Below are 19,878 nucleotides of genomic sequence, written 5' to 3' on the forward strand. Positions count from 1 at the left end.
CCAGTAGGCTCTCTTCTCTAGTGTGTTGGGAGCCAAAGGACAGAAGACAAGCTTCCCATGATGAACATATATACTCCTTATGAAGTCTCTGGTTATCAAGGTAAGATTTTCTGGCCTCTACCAAGTGCTTGATATATAGGAGGTGCCCAAGAGCCAAATGACTTTAATTTCGCTAGTGTAAATTTTCCAGAGGATTGTGGAGAGGACTTCCTTGGTGCAAAGTTTTAATGAGGAATATCTGCTTAGATTCAATGTCTTTTTGTCCTTCCTCTCCTCTCTTAGCTACACTTGCAGAAACACACCTCACAATTTTACTTGGTAGTTTTTGTGGGAAGGAAGGGAGATGGGGAACATCTAAGGCAAGCCAAACACGTTGAATTCCTTGGCATTCCTGGAAATTTACTCATCCTGGCCAAACCAAATGGTGATAACACATTTTCTTCCTCACTCTGAAATTTTTACCTTCTCTAACCTCTCTCCTCAGCTCTCTCTCTCTCTGTGCTCAAATAAGCCTTGGCATCAGTCTAGCTGGTTCTTTACTTAAGCAATCTTCAAACCTGAGGGTGTGATATCAAGGGTCTCCTTTTTTCAGGCACCCTGGTATCTAATGAATAATTTTCTTTGAGGTTCTTCATTTTGTTCATATATTTTCCTCAAATTCTTCTCTACTTTTTTTTCTCTTTTTTCTGCTTTTTAGTTTTTTGTGAGTAAATATGGAGCTGAAATGATGGGGGGATCTGCTTATCAATTGTTTTCAAGTTCCTTTAGAAAATGTGGCTTTTGGTATCAGTTCATTTTGAGTTTAGAGTCCTAGTAGTCAATATTGCAACATCTAGAAGGGTCTCTAAATGCATCTCATTTTATATTCTAATGATATAGTCAAAAATTCTTCATTTTAAACACACTTATTCTACGCTTTAAATCCATATTTATTGATTCATTAGTGCAGTTCAAGAGCAATAAAAGAATTCCTTCCTTCATGAAGTCAGAGATTCCAGACTTTGAATACATGTTTTAAATATAATAAAAGTTGGGGTGCCTGGGTGGCTCAGTCAGTTAGGCGTCTGACTTTGACTCAAGTCATGATCTTGTGGTTGTGAGTTCAAGACCCGTGTCGGGCTCTGTGCTGACAGCTCAGAGCCTGGAGCCTGCTTCAAATTCTGTGTCTCCCTCACCCTCTGCTCCTCCCGTGCTCACATTCTGACTCTCTCTGACTTTCATAATAAATAAATGTTATTTTTTTTTTAAGATAATAAAAGTGATGTGATAGAGAAAGAGTGACTGTGATAGAAGAGAACACTACATAGGGTTACCTGGAAAGTCCTTTTGAAGGAAATATCTGAGTTGAGATCCAAAGATAGGAGAAAGTGGTCATACAAATACAAGAAGATAAAATCTAAATGCAAATATTGATCTACCAATTCTACCAATAACAAGAGAAGTAATGTTGATTTGTTTCAGGAAAGAAAAGAAGAACCAGAAGGATCATGAAGCTAGAACTTATGGCTTAAGGTATAAGGAAGAGAATGGCTTGAGGAGAGATCAGGTCAGCGGCTGATACAGGACTTAGATGGCCCTGATAAGGAGATTAGATTTTATTCTTTTTTTTTTTTTAATTTTTTTTCAATGTTTTTTATTTATTTTTGGGACAGAGAGAGACAGAGCATGAACGGGGGAGGGGCAGAGAGAGAGGGAGACACAGAATCCGAAACAGGCTCCAGGCTCTGAGCCATCAGCCCAGAGCCTGACGCGGGGCTCGAACTCACGGACCGCAAGATCGTGACCTGGCTGAAGTCGGACGCTTAACCGACTGCGCCACCCAGGCGCCCCTAGATTTTATTCTAAGTGCAAGAGAAAGTTACTAAAAGATTTTAGGCAGAAATTTCGCTTTATGTTTTTAACAACAGAGTGGATTTTAACAGATGAATATCAAAGTGAGGACGATTTTGGAAGAGAGAGATGATGAATTGTCATTGGAACTAGGGAAGCAAAATAAAGAAAGATGAATTGGTAACTAGGAGAGCAAAATAGAGAAAGAAGGGGAGTGAATTAGAAATAGACTCACTAATATATTAGAACACAAGAAGAATACACACATCTTTCTGTGAGTTTGGGTATAAGATTAAGAGGAAATAATGAGTACAATATTTGAACCTCAGGTCCAGGGTGGTGCCGTTTACATAGATAGTGATGAGCAGGCAAGACAAAAAAAAAGGATTTGTGAAAATATGAAGAAAAAAATAATAGTTTCATTGTGGAGATAGTACATTCAAAGTGTCCATGAACTATTTAAATGGAGAAACAGGACAAGAACAATTGCTTAACTGAAAAGACACTGCCAAATGCCATAAACACCAGTAAGAAGATGAAGCTAGAATTTTAAATGAATTAATAATGACTGATAGTAGGCTGGCTTGGGAGTGTGATGTCACTAGAGACTTCAAACATTGGGTACTCACATACTCTTACCGACTCTTCCTCCAAGAACCTCACTAGGGTACTTACAGGACAATTATGAGAACGTGCTGAGAAACCGACTCCTTGAGCAGGTTGAGAAAGAAGAAACCCCAGACGCTCCACCCACAAACAGCTTACCTTCTGCTTATATAGAATAAAAGCCTAAATATGCAGGGAAAATATAATAGTCAATGTTCTCCAGAGAAGCAGAAACAACATGATGTATACATATACATATACATACACATATACATATATGTATACATGTGATATTCATTCATGCAGTGGCAAGCTAGAAATCCAGGAGAGAGGATGATGTCATTCCAGACTGTATCAAAGGCCTGAGGACAAGAAGAGCTGATTGTGTAAGTTCCATGCTAGAAACCGGCAGGGTTAAATGAACGAGAAGATCCAGTGTTTTACTTCAATTCCAAAGGCAGGAAAAGACTCATGTCCTGCCTTGAGCCATCATGAAGGAGGAATTTCCTCTTATTTATGGAAAGGCCAGCCTTTTTGTTCTGTTCAGGCTTTTAACTGGTTGGATAACTGACATTTGTATCAGGGAAAACAATCTACTCATTCTACCAATTCAAGGTTTTTGTTTGTTTGTTTGTTTTTCCCCCCCATTCCAAAAAAACCTCATAGATATACCCAGAAAAAAGTTTAACTAAATATCTGTGCACTCCATGGCCTAGGGAAGTTGACACAAAAAATTAACCATCATGGGGAAGAACAACAAATTCTAGCCTTAGAAAGCTAACAACTAGGGGCGCCTGAGTGGCTCAGTCAAATGGGTGTCTGACTTCTGATTTCAGCTCAGATCATGATCCCAGGATAGTGGGATGGAGCCCTACAACAGTCTCCTCGCTGAGTGTAGAGTTTGCTCACAGTTCTCTCTCTCTCTCTCTCTCTCTCTGCCCCTCCCCTGCTCTCTCTCTAAAATAAACAGAAGAAAAGAAAGAAAGAAAGAAAGAAAGAAAGAAAGAAGAAAGAAAGAAAAGAGAAAAGAGAAAAAGAAAAGAAAAGAAAAGAAAAGAAAAGAAAGCTAAAAACTAGAAGGCTAGAATGCCCGATCCCATCAGTGGAAAACCTCTGTAGTTGGGAGAGGAAACAAGACAGAACAAGAGCAAAATAACTATCCTTGATAGAGGAAAGGAAATACATGCTAAAACAATCCCTTTATCTGGAGGAATCGTGAAACACCTGTGAAGGATATACCTCCAAATTACAGTTCACAGTGTCTGCCTGAAGCAGAGACATAATCACAATCACAGAAAACATAAACATGCACACATACAAACACACACACCACCACCAGCACCATAACACTAATAATAATTGAGTAAAAACAAGAATGCAGCTGTGGCAGCTAGAAGATACAGATTCTCTATGGGGAGCTGTGCATTAAAAAAGATCCAAGACAAGAGAAAAGGCAAAAATAAAGTACCAGTATGTCATTCTCCCCTCTCCTAGGTTGTACAGCATTTTATAAGGCAATACTTTAACCATCCAGCAAGTTCAGCACTTTCTGCCAAGCTAACACCTTTATTTTATTCATTAATTTTATATATGTAATATTAAAGATAATTTTAATATGGAAATGATTTTCAGCAAATAAATCAAACTGGAACAGATGTAAAATATAAACTCTGTTCATCTATCTTTGTGAAATATATTCAATTAAAGAATGTTTCATCTTACTTTGCTTTCTAGAACACTGAAAGTATAATCATCTGATAGATACCTTATGACTTAAGTTTATGTTAATGTGTGTTACTTGTGCATTTCTTCTTGCTTTTTTCTAAATTTTATTTTGACATTGAGAAATGCTGCCATTTGGAAAGACCCGAAAAAAATGGACAAAGAAGTCAGTGCAACTCGTGGTGGGAAACAACACAATAAAAATTGTATACCTCTCCTATTAATGTGTGATTACATAAGATTCAAATGACATAGATAATTGTCAGTATAACAAAAATTTAATGTTATTTTACACAATATATTAGTAACTAAAATGATTAATTAGCAGTGATGTATTCAATTTTTAACAATATATTTGGCTAAAATTTATTAAAGGTAAATATTTTCTGGTTTATAATATTTTCCATGGTTATTTAATACCTGTTTTAGTATATTTTTCATCAGGGGTACTCAAAAACACCACGTATACATTTTTCCTTGATTTTGTGTATTCTGTATTAGTGAAAGTCATATTCAGTTTGAAGTTATGACAGAGATGTGACCAATCTAAAGGAAATCTGTAGAGAAATATAAGTCTCTGGTGGTTGTTTTTTTCCCAAATTTGATTAATTGTGGAGCTACTTCTTCAGGTATAAAAGGAATGAGGCAAATTCAATATAGTTTGCTTCCTACCTTTGATATTATAACACAAGTTTATCATAAGAGCAAAAGACACTGAGTAATTGTAGTTGACAAATATAACTGTCTACTGTTAGCAGAGGTAACTGTGAATTACATGTTACTGTACAAATATTGCTTTTTCTCCCTCTGTAATTTGAAATTAGCTTCCAATTTAAAACTCTCAGGCACGTGGCAAGTTTTCTTAACATAATATTGCTTTTTTTATAAATCATATAATTATCACATTTGTTTTTCAGTTAATGGGCAGTTTAAAAAATATAAGTAAAAAAAAACATTTAATTAGTAGAAAAGCATTATCTGTACAAAATCATTGGAACTCTATTAGACTCAGTTTAGCTTAGGTATTAAAATGTGTGTGTGTGTGTATATATATATATATATATATATATATATATAGTGACGTACTATTCTATGTTTGGTAAAAGTCCAGACCAGCACTGTCTACTAGAAGTTTCTGCCATTCTAGTGGCAGAATACTAGAAGTATCTAGTGGATATTGAACACTTAAACATAGCTACAAATATCAAAATACTGAACTTTAGGGGCGCCTGGGTGGCTCAGTTGGTTAAGCGTCCGACTTTGGCTCAGGTCATGATCTCTCGGTCCGTGAGTTCGAGCCCCGCGTCGGGCTCTGTGCTGACAGCTCGGAGCCTGGAGCCTGTTTGAGATTCTGTGTCCCCCTCTCTCTCTGACCCTCCCCTGCTCATGCTCTGTCTCTCTCTGTCTCAAAAATAAATTAAAAAATTAAAAAAAAATTAAAATACTGAACTTTATTTTTGACTAATTTATATTTAAATATAAATAGCCACATGTGACTAGTAAATACTGTATTAGGCAGCACCAATCCATAGTATAATTTGTATAGCTGGAATGCTGTTGAGTCTGGAGCATGGTATACATTATGTTGTTTCCATTATAAAATTTTGTTTGTTTAACATTTATTCATTTTTGAAAGGCAGAGAGAGACAGAGTGCGAATGGAGGAGGGGCAGAGAGAGAGGGAGACACAGAAACAGAAGCAGGCTCCAGGCTCCAGGCTCCAGGCTCCAGGCTCCAGGCTCCGAGCTATCAGCACAGAGCCCGATGTGGGGCTCGAACTAACGGCCCACGAGATCATGACCTCTGCCAAAGTCAGCCACTTAACCAACTGAGCCACCCAGGCCCCCCAATGTTGTTTCCATTATAAAATTAGTTCTGTCAGTCTTCATAAAGTCCTTAGATACCCTAGTATAACATCTATTGAAGATCGATTAACAAATGTAAACTGACAATAGGTAGTCCATCTAATTATGGGAAGATAGTATATTCTATTCCTCTATTCATTCTCAATCTACCTCTGCACAGAGTAAAGATATAAAGAAGAGAAAATTACTGTTGAACTTATACTCCTTCAAAAATATAAGATATACTGAGACATGTAAATAACTTAACAAAGTTATGTATTTTTTCTATGTAAGTTATCCTATATTGCCCTCAAGTGTTTAGTCTATTAAAATGTGTATCCTGATTTTGTCACTTCTTAACCTGAGGATAAAGTATTGAGTTTGAGTATTTGGGTTTATTTTTATGTTTTAGCTTTTGTAGAGACATTATGTAACATGTTTTTCAAGTGCATATATTTAAGAATATAAATATATTAATTAAATAAAAATGAGGAACTATTCATCTACATAAAAAACTGTGATACTTCAAGCCATTTCCATTCAGCTAAACATATGAAGAGATGACTGGCCATAACTGGTGAGCTGAAATACACAGAACTATAAGAATGTATGTTATACAAATATGTCAGGGACTCTCTAAAAGAACTTTTATAAATGATGCTACAATGTTCTTTTTTAAATTTTCCATAAATAGGCCTTAGATAGATTAAGTTGACAAAAAATAGAGAACAATCGTTAAGCTTCCCTATTAGACAGCAATATTTTTTTTCTACTTGAAATGCCATGTAGACAGATATCCATTACAATGAACATTCCTTATTTCTTCCCTGGTCACCACCTGAGCTAGAACTGTTCATGAAACATGAAATCCTCTCAATTCTTTATTATTATGTGAATACTTAATTACTTAATATTCTAATCAAATTCTCTTTTAGCATTATACCATTGACATCCTATATGTGAATATGAGATTCTAAAACTGTCTAATACTTTCTCTTTAATTTTTCATATCATATATTATCAAAAAGTATAAATAATGTCTTTCTTTACATCTAATTAAGAAATGTGGAGATAAATCTTTTCTCCGTATTGATTAGAGCTCTCTGAACGCTTAACCCAAATTGCAATGTATCACCATGTATTCCTTGAAGAGTTCACATGAAAAAGGATCAATAGACCTTCAAAGTACTAGTTTACTAACTTCTTTGCTGTAGAGAAGCAGAGAAAAGTGCTAGAAAACCACTACAAAACAATGATAATGTCTCAGGCCTGTTTCAGTAAGAAGTAGAAGAGGCAAAATTTTTACCTTGCTCTCTACAGAATACAGTCACAACATGCATGTAATAAATATATTGAACCTTATCTATACAAATAATTATTCAAACAAGGAGAAAATAAATCATGATTGTCAAACACTTGGCATTCCAAAACCATTTAAAGAAAATATAAATCTATTAAAATAACAAATAAGTCCAAAAAAATTTGTTCTTCTTATCTATGGAATCTCAGAGAAGCCTTTATAATCTTTTTTAAAATTTTTTTAAACATTTATTTATTTTTGAAATAGAGAGAGACAGACCATGAACGGGGAAGGGTCAGAGAGAGAAGGAGACACAGTATCTGAAACAAGCTCCAGGCTCTGAGCTGTCAGTACAGAGCCCGACGCGGACTCGAACTCACGGACCGCGAGATCATGACCTGAGCTGAAGTCCGCTTAACCGACTGAGCCACCCAGGTGCCCCTACAATCTTTATTTTTAATCACTATTTTTATTTTTGGTTAGGCAGATGGTTCTAAGCTTTTATCCAAGTGCCCATAATTCTCTTCAGACTAAAAACAAAAAAAAAGATGAGAATCCAGCTTTAAGGATGTGGATTAAAAATATAAAATAATAAGCAGATAGTAAATTTTACACATCACATGGCAGGAGTCACTAGCAAGCAATTGGTAGTAAAAGCTGAAGAAGGCTTAGAATCTAAGTGATTTTACTAACTCATGGTTTCTACTCTTAAGGAGCAAAGCAAAAATAAATAAATAAATACATAAGTAAATTAGATACAGAAGAAAGGTTTCTATGTTTTAATTACTTTGAAGTTTAAATATTTTTAAAATTAGAAAATTAATCAAATATATATTATACAAATATATAAAGAAAATGAAAACTGATTAAATTTAATTTATAAAAAGCTATATAAAGAGTTAATAGTAAAACAAACACTCTTTAAGTCCTTCCTAGGTATTAGACCAGATTTAGCACTTCAAATGAATTAATTCACTCAATCCTAATGATACATTAATGTATTAGTTACTATTACTATCCTCACTTTGCGGATTGGAAAACTGACTAGGTGGTTGGCAACTTTGCCAAAGATGCAAAAACTGGGAGGTGCAAATGCTTAAATTCAAATATAATCAGTGAGATTGTAGACCCTTATCTTTAACCCTTTTGTTCCACAGCTTCATGATCCCTTGAAAATTCCGGTTAACTCTACTAATTCCAATCTTTTTTTCCTCTTCTAAATAATTATTTGGTAGGTATATTCTAATTGAATCCTATCTATGCCATATAAACAGTTACTCATTTATTTGTTCAACAAACACTTTTTGAAGTAATTATATGAAAGGCCATGAACTAATCACTGGATTTATAGCACTGAACTATAATGTCATTGTATCTACTCTCACAAAGCTTATAATTTATCCACACAATAGATAAATATATAGTCACATAAATATAAGAATTAAAAAATAAGAGACTCATTTTTTCCATGGTAAAAGTAAATTGAGTACTATGCTGAACAACAGTGGTGAGACTGGACATCCCCGTCATGCTTCTGACCTTACTGAAAAAGCTTTCAGTTTTTACCCATTGAGGATGATATTAGCTGTGGATCTTTTATATATGGCCTTTTTGATGCTGAGTTGTGTTCCTTCTATCCCTACTTTCTTGAGGGTTTTTACCAAAAAAGGATGTTGTATTTTGTTAAATGCTTGTTCTGCATCTATTGAGGGAATCATGGTTCGTATCCTTTCTTTTATTAATGTAGTGTATCACATTGAACTGAATTGTAGTGTATCATATTGAACTACCCCTGCAGCCCAAGGGTAAACTCCACTTAATTGTGGTGAATAATTCTTTTTAATGTCCTGTTGGATTTGATTTGCTAGTATCTTGTTGGAAATTTTTGCATCCATGTTCATCAGGGATATAGGTCTATAATTTTACGTGGGGTTTTTGTCTGATTCTGGAATCAAGGTCATGCTGCCTCATAGAATGAGTTTGGAAGTTTTCCTTCCATTTCTATACTGGGATTCTTAGCTTCATCAATCAGACAACGAAAGAAATATAAGTCATCCAAATTGGCAAGGAAGAAGTCAAACTTTCACTCTTAGCAGATGACATGGTACTCTATGAGGGAAAACCCAAAAGACTCCACTAAAAATGTTAGAACTGATACATAAATTCAGCAAAGTCACAGGGTATAAAATCAATGTACAGGAATTTGTTGCATATCTATACACCAATAATGAAGCAGCAGAAAGAGATATCGAGGAATTCATCCCATTGACAATTGCACAAAAACCCGTAAGGTACCTAGGGATAACCAAGAAAGGGGTAAAACAACTATAATCTGAAAACTATAGAACACTTAAAAAATAAATTGAACAAATGGAAAACAAAACAAAACAAAACGTTCCATGCTCATGGATTGAAAGAACAAATATTGTTAAAAATTCTATGCTACCCCAAACAGTCTACACATTCAATGCAAACTCTATTAAAATACCACCAGCATTTTTTCACAGAAACAGAATAAACTATCTACAATTTGTATGGAACCAGAAAAGACCCTGAATAGCCAAAGTAATGTTGAAAAATCAAAGCAAAGCTGGAGGCATCAAAATTCCAGATTTTAAGCTGTATTATAAAGTGGTAATCAGCAAGACAGTGTGGTACTGGCACAAAAACAGACACATAGATCAATGGAATAAAATAGAGAATCTAGAAATGGACCCACAACTACATGATCAACAAATCTTCAGCAAAACAGAAAGAACAGCCAATAGAAAAAACACAGTCTCTTCAGCAAATGGCATTGCAAAAACTGATAGTGACATGCAAAGGAATGAAACTGGCCCCATTCTTACATTACACACAAAAATAAATTCAAAATTGATAAAAGACCTAAATGTAAGACAAGGAACCATCAAAAATGTAAAGGAGAACACAGGCAGCAAACTCTTTGGCCTCGACTGTAGCAACTTGTTACTAGACATCTCCAGAAGCAAGGGAAACAAAATAAAAAAAATGGGCTTTTAGAACTTCTTTAACTAAAAAGGAAACAAACAATAACAACAACAACAAAAACACATCTGCCCAGCAAAAGGAACAATCAGCAAAACTAAAAGCCAACCTACATAATAGAAGAAGATATTTGCAAATGACATGTCAAATAAAGGGCTAGTACCCAAAATCTATAAAGAACTTATCAAACTCAATACCCAAAAAATAAATAATCCAGTGAAGAAATGGGCAGAAGACATGAACAGACGCTTCTCCAAATAAGACAAACAAATGGCTAAAAGACACATGAAAAGACACATGAAAAGATGAAGTGATGCTCAACATCATTCATCATCAGGGAAATACAAATCAAAACCATGATTGAGATATCAGCTCACACCAGTTAAAATGGCCAAAATAAACAACACAGGAAACAATATGTGTTGACAAGGATGAAGAGAACGGGGAACCCTCTTACACGGTTGGTGGGAATGTAAATTGGTACATCCACTCTCGAAAACAGTATGGAGTTTCCTCAGAAAGTTAGAGATAAAACTACCCTATTACCCAGCAATTGCACTACTAGGTATTTATCCAACAATACAATAATACTTATTTGAAGGAGCACATGGACCTCAATATTTATAGCAGCACTATCAACAATAGCCAAATTATGAAAAGAGCCCAAATGTCCATTGACTGATGACTGGATAAAGAAGAAGTGGTATATTTATATATAATGGAATATTACTCAATTATCAAAAATAATAGCATTTTGCCATTTGCAACAAAGTGGATGAAACTGGAGTGTATTATGCTAAGCGAAATAAGTCAGTCAGAGAAGGAAAATGCTGTATGACTTCACTCATATGTGGAATTTAAGAAACAAACCAGATGAACATAGGGGAAGGGAAAGAAAAATAAAATTAGAAAACAAAAACAAAAACAGAGACAAACCATAAGAGATTCTTAACTATAGAGAACAAACTGAGTGTTGTTGGAGGGGAAGTGGGTGGGGAGATGAGCAAGGTGAATGATGGGCATTAAGGAGGGCACTTGTGATGAGCACCAGGTATTATATGTGAATGATGAATATCTGGGTTCTATTCCTGAAACGAATACTACGCTATAAGTTAAGTCACTTTAAACAAATTTAAGAAAACATTACTCTTGGAGAAATTTAGATATCTTTTCGGTATATTGATAAGTAGCTGACTTTTGAAAGAGAATTATCTATGGGTCTCAAGTTTCTGCATAACTTCAGAGTAAGAAACCTAGACCATTTAATTCTAGACAATCTTTTCAAAGATGCAGGTTTTTTGTTTGTTTGTTTGTTTTAGCATTTGATTTCTTATTCCAAGATTCAACATAATTCCCTTGCTTCTTTGGACCCTCAATCATTTAATGACCCTCTAAATAATATCTTTTTAAAACTATAATATGTGAAACACTCGTATGCATTTCCACAGGAATTACAAAAATAGCCACTATAGTAGTTTTTAAAATGCAATTTTTAAATTAATTTTTATATACACAAAATCTTTTTAAAAGTATTTATAATCTCAAAAACTTGTTATTGCTTTATAACTGAAGCAATATTATAGACTTGAGGGGAAGAAGAGTTAATAGTATAATTTGAAACTTCCATGAAAATAACAAATAAAACATAATTGCAATCTTCTGCATGATTAATAGGCTAGAATTACATCTTTAATTTCATCATGCAGTATGTTAACTATGGTCTTTTGGTTAAATAAATTTAATTTCCTAGGAGATCAAGCTACTACTACATGAATGCAGTTTCTGAATACCTCATATTATTATTTTTAATTTAATATCTACTGAATTTGATTAATGGTTTACTTTGATTAATTTTATTTTCAAAAGACCCTAGCTGAAAAACTTCATTTTATTAAATATCATTGCTTGAACAGAACAAGGTAGTGATGAGTTTCTATCTTAAAGGTGTTTTGATATATACATTACAAAAGTAAAAATATAATTTGATGTGTTTCATATTATTGCCCATAATCTTAGGAATTTTTTCTAAAATTAGGATAATATGAAATGTATTCTAAACTAAAAGAAAAAAAAAGATCTGAAAATATGGTATACATAGACATTTCAACCAAAGACATAAAGTACAATTCTGAGGAAAATTTTGACAGAAGTTATAGGACTCAAAATGTTAAAGCTAATTCAATCTATTTCAATCCACCTTTAGTAAAATCCTGGCAGAGGGGATCTATTTATCTATATAAGCATTATGTCACTTTTGGAAAAGCTACTGTTAAACTAGTTGTATTTCTGAGTCACAGTCAACTTCTCCACAATTCTCTGTATATTTCACCACATTTTGAAACAAAGTGGAAACTAATAAAACATTATATAAATAGTGTCAAAATTAGTAGTAATCACAAAACTACTATGTGATTATTTGTGTAAATATACATATACACACATACTAGACATATGCCTATTATGTTTATATGTATAATACATACATTCACACTTTCATATGGTTGCCAAATAAAGTTTTTCATTAGTGCATCCTCATTGCTACCGCAGTGAACAAAAGACAAAAACTCTTGCACTGATTAAGCTTATATTTAATTATATAGATAAGCAACAAAGTATTCCCAGAACCAAAGGAATGATCAAAAATATAATTACGATTAGCTCCAATTAACAGCTATAAATCATGGAATTACAATGACTTTGTTCTTGCTTTGCAGCACATATACCAAAATTGAAATGATACAGACAAAATAAGCATGGCCCAATGCAAGGCTGAGAAGCAAATTCGTGTTGTTCCATATTAAGAAAAAAAGAAAATGGTAGCTATATGTGGGGATAGATATTTTCATTAGCTTGATTGTGCCAATGCATATGTATATCAAAACAAGTTGCACACTTGAAATATATACAGTCTTTGTCAATTATACCTCAACAAAGATGAGAAAAAATATTTTACTTATGCTGCTACCACTATTCATTCTGCCATGACAAGATGGCGTACTAACATTTATATTGTTCCATTTACTATGCTCCTTTCATATGTCATCAGGCTCATATTCTCAACAACCTGATTAGGTATATATTGTTATTTCCATTTTATTGATAAGAAAATAAAGGTTCAGAGCTTATCAATGTCTGATATCTATAAGAAGGTAATGGGAAAAGCAGTAAATATAAAGAAAGAGTAATGTCTGTATATAAGACAATTAGTTCAAAAGGCATGTTGTATTTGGATATGTTAGGTGCTAAAAATATAAATATAGATATGATTTTAAGACCTATGTTCTAGATATATATGGAAACAATAATTATGACATAACATAATATATGGTAAGTTATACATTGTTGAAGGTAAATGGAAATGACTTATTACCAAATCCTAAAATATACTTAAAAACCTTTTTTAATGCTTATTTATTTTTAAGAGATACAAATGGGGAGTGGGGAAGGGCAGAGAGAAAGGGAGACACAGAATCTGAAGCAGGCTCCAGGCTCTGCGAGGTCAACAGAGAGCCTGACAGGGGGCTTGAGCCCATGAACTGTGAAATCATGACCTGAGCTGAAGTCAAGTGCCCCTAACTTAAAATAAAGTCTAAAAAATAATGCTGACATTAGTTATTATAACTTTGGTAACTATACATACTTACTTTTTTTTTTAACGTTTATTTATTTTTGAGACAGAGAAAGACAGAGCATGAACGGGGGAGGGTCAGAGAAAGAGGGAGGCACAGAATCTGAAACAGGCTCCAGGCTCTGAACTGTCAGCACAGAGCCTGACGCGGGGCTCGAACTCACAGAGGGCAAGATCATGACCTGAGCCGAAGTCGGACGCTTAACCGACTGAGCCATCCAGGCGCCCCATTTTTTTTTTTTTTTAATTTGAGAGACAGAGACAGAAAGAGAAAGAGAGAGAAAGAGGGCTCAGAGGAGAGGGGCAGAGGGAGAGAGAAAGAATCCTAAGCAGGATTCATGCTCCGCGTGGAGCCCGTCGTGGGTTTTCTTCCCATGATCCTGGAATCATGACCTGAGCTGAAATCTAGAGACGAACACTCAACCAACTGAGGCGCCCCAGTAACTGTACATAGATAATTATATATATAATTAGATATAGATTAGATAGATTAGATAAATTATATATATATATATGTATAATTAGATATAGACCAACCATCAGAGCGCTAGAGAAAGAAAAGAGGTAAGAAAAGAGAGAGGGAAAATACATTACTACTTCTTAACTCAAGTTATTACAAATGATTAAATTTAATAAAGACTAAAACCTTTTACAAAATAATGAAATAAAAAATAATTCAGCTTATTTTTTTCTGAAACTGGGGGGTGGTAATTTAATCTTCTGTAGTAATTACAAAGAAGAGAAGAGCCACAATTCTTACCAAAATTTGATGGATAGCTGCCAAGTACGCTGGCATCTGGTTTACATTGTCTTCCTTTTTGCTTTTGTTTTTTACAGTCTTTTAATATCTTTATACTGATAGCTCTTTCAATGATCAATAATTAGAATAACAGGAATAAATCACCAAACACTTGAGTAGCTGACAACATGAAATAGAAATACACACTACAATGAAATAACTAGCATTGGAAAAAATAAAATTATAAAAATTCATTCAAATGATTGAATAGATATAATTAATATCAAGAAAGATGATAAAACATTTTGACTACTTAACAAGAGTCTAGAGAAAAAAATTGCTTTTGAGAAAATGAAATTGATTAATATAACTTCCAAGTTGAAAAAAGGAATTGTCTGTGTATTAGTAAACTGGACAAAGTGAGAATATCTAGATGCAAACATAAAAAGATACAAATAGATATAATAGATATTTAGATAGATAACAGATAGATAGCAGAGATAGATGGGAATTGGGAGAGGACATTCAGTTATGTGAAAGATAGACATAGAAAGAAAACACTCACAGACTTGGGGTTGTAAAAGTCAGAAGCACTGGATTTATCTTAAGAACTTAGAAAAAGCAGGGGCGCCTGGGTGACTCAATCAGTTAAGCATCCGACTTCAGCTCAGGTCATGTACTCACACTCCGTGAGCCCAAGCCCAGTGTTGGGCTCTGTGCTGACAGCTCAGAGCGGGGAGCCTGCTTCAGATTCTGTGTCTCCCTCTCTCTCTGCCCCTCCCCTGCTCATGCTCTGTCTCTCTCTGTCTCAAAAATAAATAATAATAAAAAAATTAAAAAAAGAACTTAGAAAAAGCAACAAAAATTAGGAAAAAAAAATGATACATATGTGCACAGTGATTAGGAGCATATTCCAAAAAGAAAGTCCAGAAATCAAGCCAAGAGGTGGTTAGTTCTTTGAAAAGATCAATAAAATTGACAAACTTTCGAGATGGATGTCACCTAAACTTTTGTAATTATTTCCAATATACACATCTATCAACTCATTATGTTTTATATCTTAAACAAATACAATGTTATATAACAAGGAAATCTCAACAAAACTGGACACAACAAATAAAATTGAGAAAACACTGGAAAAAATTGTTATAAAAAATAAGAGGAGGAACAAATACCAAAAATCAGGACTAAAAATGAGTAGTAATTATATACCAGGTGCCAGCAATCCTTTTTTCCTTTTTTAAAGGATCAGATGGTAAATATTTTAGGCTTCTTGTTGTCGCAACTCAACCTCTTGCTCTAACTACTCAAACTGTTTCTGCTGTTATGGCATAAAAATAGTTATAGACAATATGTAAATGATTGACCATGGCTATGTTCCAGAACGCTTTATTTATAAAAACTGGCTGACTCACAGGCCACAATTTGCTGACTGCAGTTTTTTTTAAGAGAATTCAAGAGTAATTAATATTGCATGTCAACTATACTCAAAGAGCAAAATTTTTTAAAAATTTAAAAATAAAATGAATAGATTTATTTTTAAGAAATATATAATTCAAGAAACTTATAAACTACTTTTGTGGGTAATACATATACTAAAAGATAAATCAGAATATATTAAAACTTTTAGCTCAATAAATTTGAAATGTACATAAAATACACAATTGTCTAGAACATGTATTTTTCCAAAAGTAACCTAAAGTTAAATAGAAAAGCAGAATTGTCTATAGCAAATCCATTCATCTCATAAAGATCATTTACAACCTTGATGGCTTTACTGGTAGATTGTTCTAAACATGAGACAATAATTCCAATATTACATATAACTTTTTGAGCATAAAAGGAGGGAATGTATTCCAATTCTCTTTATTTATTTATTTAATTTATTTTTTAAGACAGAGAGCAGTCAGGGAGGGGCAGAGGGAGACTGGGAGACAGAATCCACAGCAGGCTTCACACTGTCAGTGCAGAACCCAATGCAAGGCTCAAACTCACCAACTGTGAGATCACGACCGGAGCCAAAATCAAGCATCAGACACTCAACCAACTGAGCCAACCAGGCACCCCATTCTAGTTCTTTTTATGAAGCTACACTAACCTTAATATCAAAACTTTCCAGGCTGGTAAAAGAAAATTAAAGTCAATCTAATTTATTTTTTTAAAAAAGAAAATCTTAAAGAGTATCAAGCAGAAATCAACAATGCATTTAATAAAAAATGTGGCATCATGGATAAAAAGGTTTATTCCAAGAAACTGTAGAAAGCAATGGTGGCTTCATACGAAATTATCAATCAATGTGTTGCACTGAAACAAAAGAATTAACAAAATTATAAGCTTACTTTATGCCATGGTCTTAAACAAAGTAAACCTTATATTTATCAACCTACAAATAATGGAGAATATACTGAACTTGATGAAATCTGTTTTCAAAAATCCTTTGAGAAACATAATACTTAATGATGAAATGCTAAAATATTTCCTTTGAGATTGGGGATAAGATAAACATCAATATCGTAAATAATTCTAAATTTATCATATTGGAGATCTTAGACATGGCGGCAAGATTTTTTAAATTAAGAAAATGATTAGAAAACAAATGGTCATATCATGGAAGCTATTTTTATGCACACAGAAAATTCAAAGAATCATTGGATATGTTGTGCTAATTAATAACAACTTTTACCAAGATTCTTTGACACAAACTCATATGTGAAAATCAACTGCATTTCTATATATGAGCTACAAACACTAAGTAAAATACCACAGATACAACAATAGAATTTTAAAATCAAGTTATTAAGAATAAGTCTAACAAAAAGTCTTCCAGATCTTCTAGAAAACAACAAAAAGCTTATTGACAATAATTAAAGATGACACAAATGCATTGAGAGTTTTGCCATTTTTAGGTTGGAAAAGAAGTTAAAGAAGTCAAAGAAGTCATTTCTCCTCTAAATTCATCTTTATCATCAATCCATCCCAAGCAAAAGCTCGGCAAGATTTTATTTACTTACTTATTTATTTATTTATTTATTTATTTATTTCAACGTTTTTTATTTATTTTTTGGGACATAGAGAGACAGAGCATGAACGGGGGAGGGGCAGAGAGAGAGGGAGACACAGAATCAGAAACAGGCTCCAGGCTCTGAGCCATCAGTCCAGAGCCTGACGCGGGGCTCGAACTCTCAGACCGCGAGATCGTGACCTGGCTGAAGTCGGACGCTTAACCGACTGCGCCACCCAGGCGCCCCAACAAGATTTTATTTAAATATCAAGCTAATTCAATAAGAAATGTTAAATATAAAAATGTCCAGTATGTAGTATGTAGTTTCTTAAAGAAAATGATAAATTGGGGAATGTATTATAAAATATAAAAACAGTGTGGTATTAGAAAAACAATAGATAAATAGATGAATGGAATGGAATATATAGACCATAATAAGAAAAATGCTTATATGGCACATGGTATTTGGGAGAGGTGATACCATAGATCAGTGATGCCAGATGGATTCGTCAAGAAGTGGTGCTGGTAAAACTGATTATGCCAATGAAAAACAATTAAATTGACCTCTTAACTCACACCGTATATAACAAGTTCTCCTTCAGGGAATAAATATTTAACGTAAAAGCTAGGCAAGAATTGCATAAAAATAAAGAAAAATGCATTCTACGTGTGCTTTATGAAATGTGAAATCTAAGTGCTCAACCTGTATGTAATCAGAAAAATGCACACGAAAATGTTATTAGATATTGTATACACAACAGCTTGATACAAATGAAAGTCTTACAACAGCAACTTTTGGCAAAGATAGAATATTGAGAATTTTGTATTCTTAAATGCTGAGAATGGAAATTGCTATTTCCATTTTTGTAAAGAAATTTGCATTACCTAGTAATATTGAAGATAATTATATACTCTGATCAGGAAGTGAATTCTAATCCTAGGTTTGCATGTATATGTTCATTAAGAAGCATAAAACAGAACATTTACAGAGTCAATCATATATTCAAAACAGTGCAAATATTCATCACCAGTATAATGTGATATATTAATACCATGAAATACTACATTATAGAAAATATTAAGGTATTTTATTTAGATACATCAATATGGTATTCTCTCACAACATAATAATGAATGACACGATGTCGCAAAATAATGCATGCAGTATGATTCGGTTTATCTAAAGTTTAAAAACACAAAAAGTAATTTAAATGGTTGGTAAAAATGTACTAGATACTAAATCTATACAGATAATCATGGAAGTTATTTTAACAAAATTCAGGATATCGATTGCCTTTAAAATTTAGAAAAAGGGTTATTCTCATGAAGGGGCTTCTAAGACACCAGCCACATTCAATATATTTTAAATGTTTTCAGTTATTGTCTTTGAGAGTGTGTGAGTAGGGGAGGAGCAGAGAGAGAGAGAGAAGGGGGACAGAGGTTGTGAAGCCAACTCTGTGTTGACAGCAGAGAGCCCCATGAGGGGCTGGAACTCACGAACAGTGAGATCATGACCTGAGCTGAAGTCCAAGGTTCAACTGACTGAGCCGCCCAGGCACCCCTACATTCAATGTTTTAAACTAGTGTTGGTTACCCAGGTATTTGCTTTAAGGTTATTATAGTCATAGTATATAACATATATTATATGATCCCTGTATTAGTTCATATATATGCTTATATAGAGAGTAAAATAACCTTGGTTTACAGGCATAATGCATTCCAGAAACACGTTTGTAATTCAAAGCACTTGCATATCAAAGCGAACTTTAAAAACTGTTGGCTCCCTTGAGATCATGCGATGTTCAGCGTCAGGTACTAGTTGTATTGTAAGACATAGCTTGTTCACCTTCCAGGTGGGGCTGGGAGCCGCCATGTCCCACGGCTCTAAGCAGCCCTTCCTGGCCGCTGCATGAGTGCGACATCCCCTCCCCCAGCCCAATAGGGGCTGCATCCCAGCCCCTGCCTGTCCTGTCCGAACTCCTGGGCCCCCGTCCCCCAGGGTCTTGACTCCCCCCCCCCACACACACCCCAGTTAGGACCTCCCCGGCCTCTTTCCCCACTCCTGCCCCTCCCCAGCCCAGCCCCTCCCAGAGGTCCCTGCCGCCCTCTTGTGCTCCTGCCCCGTCCTGGGAATAATGACCCCGTTGGTGTATTGTAAAACATAGCTTGTTTATTATGTTAAAATCTATTAGAAATGTTTGCT

At 34.3% G+C, this 19,878-nt stretch overlaps 1 non-coding gene across 1 annotated transcript; it reads left to right on the top strand.

The window, feature by feature from the left end:
• Positions 1 to 13,006: 13,006 nt before the first annotated feature.
• On the top strand, positions 13,007 to 13,109 carry LOC125165068 (U6 spliceosomal RNA). The gene has a single exon (XR_007151956.1). It is a non-coding gene; the product is annotated as a U6 spliceosomal RNA (small nuclear RNA).
• The last annotated feature ends 6,769 nt before the right edge of the window (positions 13,110 to 19,878 follow it).

Source organism: Prionailurus viverrinus, chromosome B1 (genome assembly GCF_022837055.1).
Source record: "Prionailurus viverrinus isolate Anna chromosome B1, UM_Priviv_1.0, whole genome shotgun sequence".
NCBI classification, from domain to species: domain Eukaryota; kingdom Metazoa; phylum Chordata; class Mammalia; order Carnivora; family Felidae; genus Prionailurus; species Prionailurus viverrinus.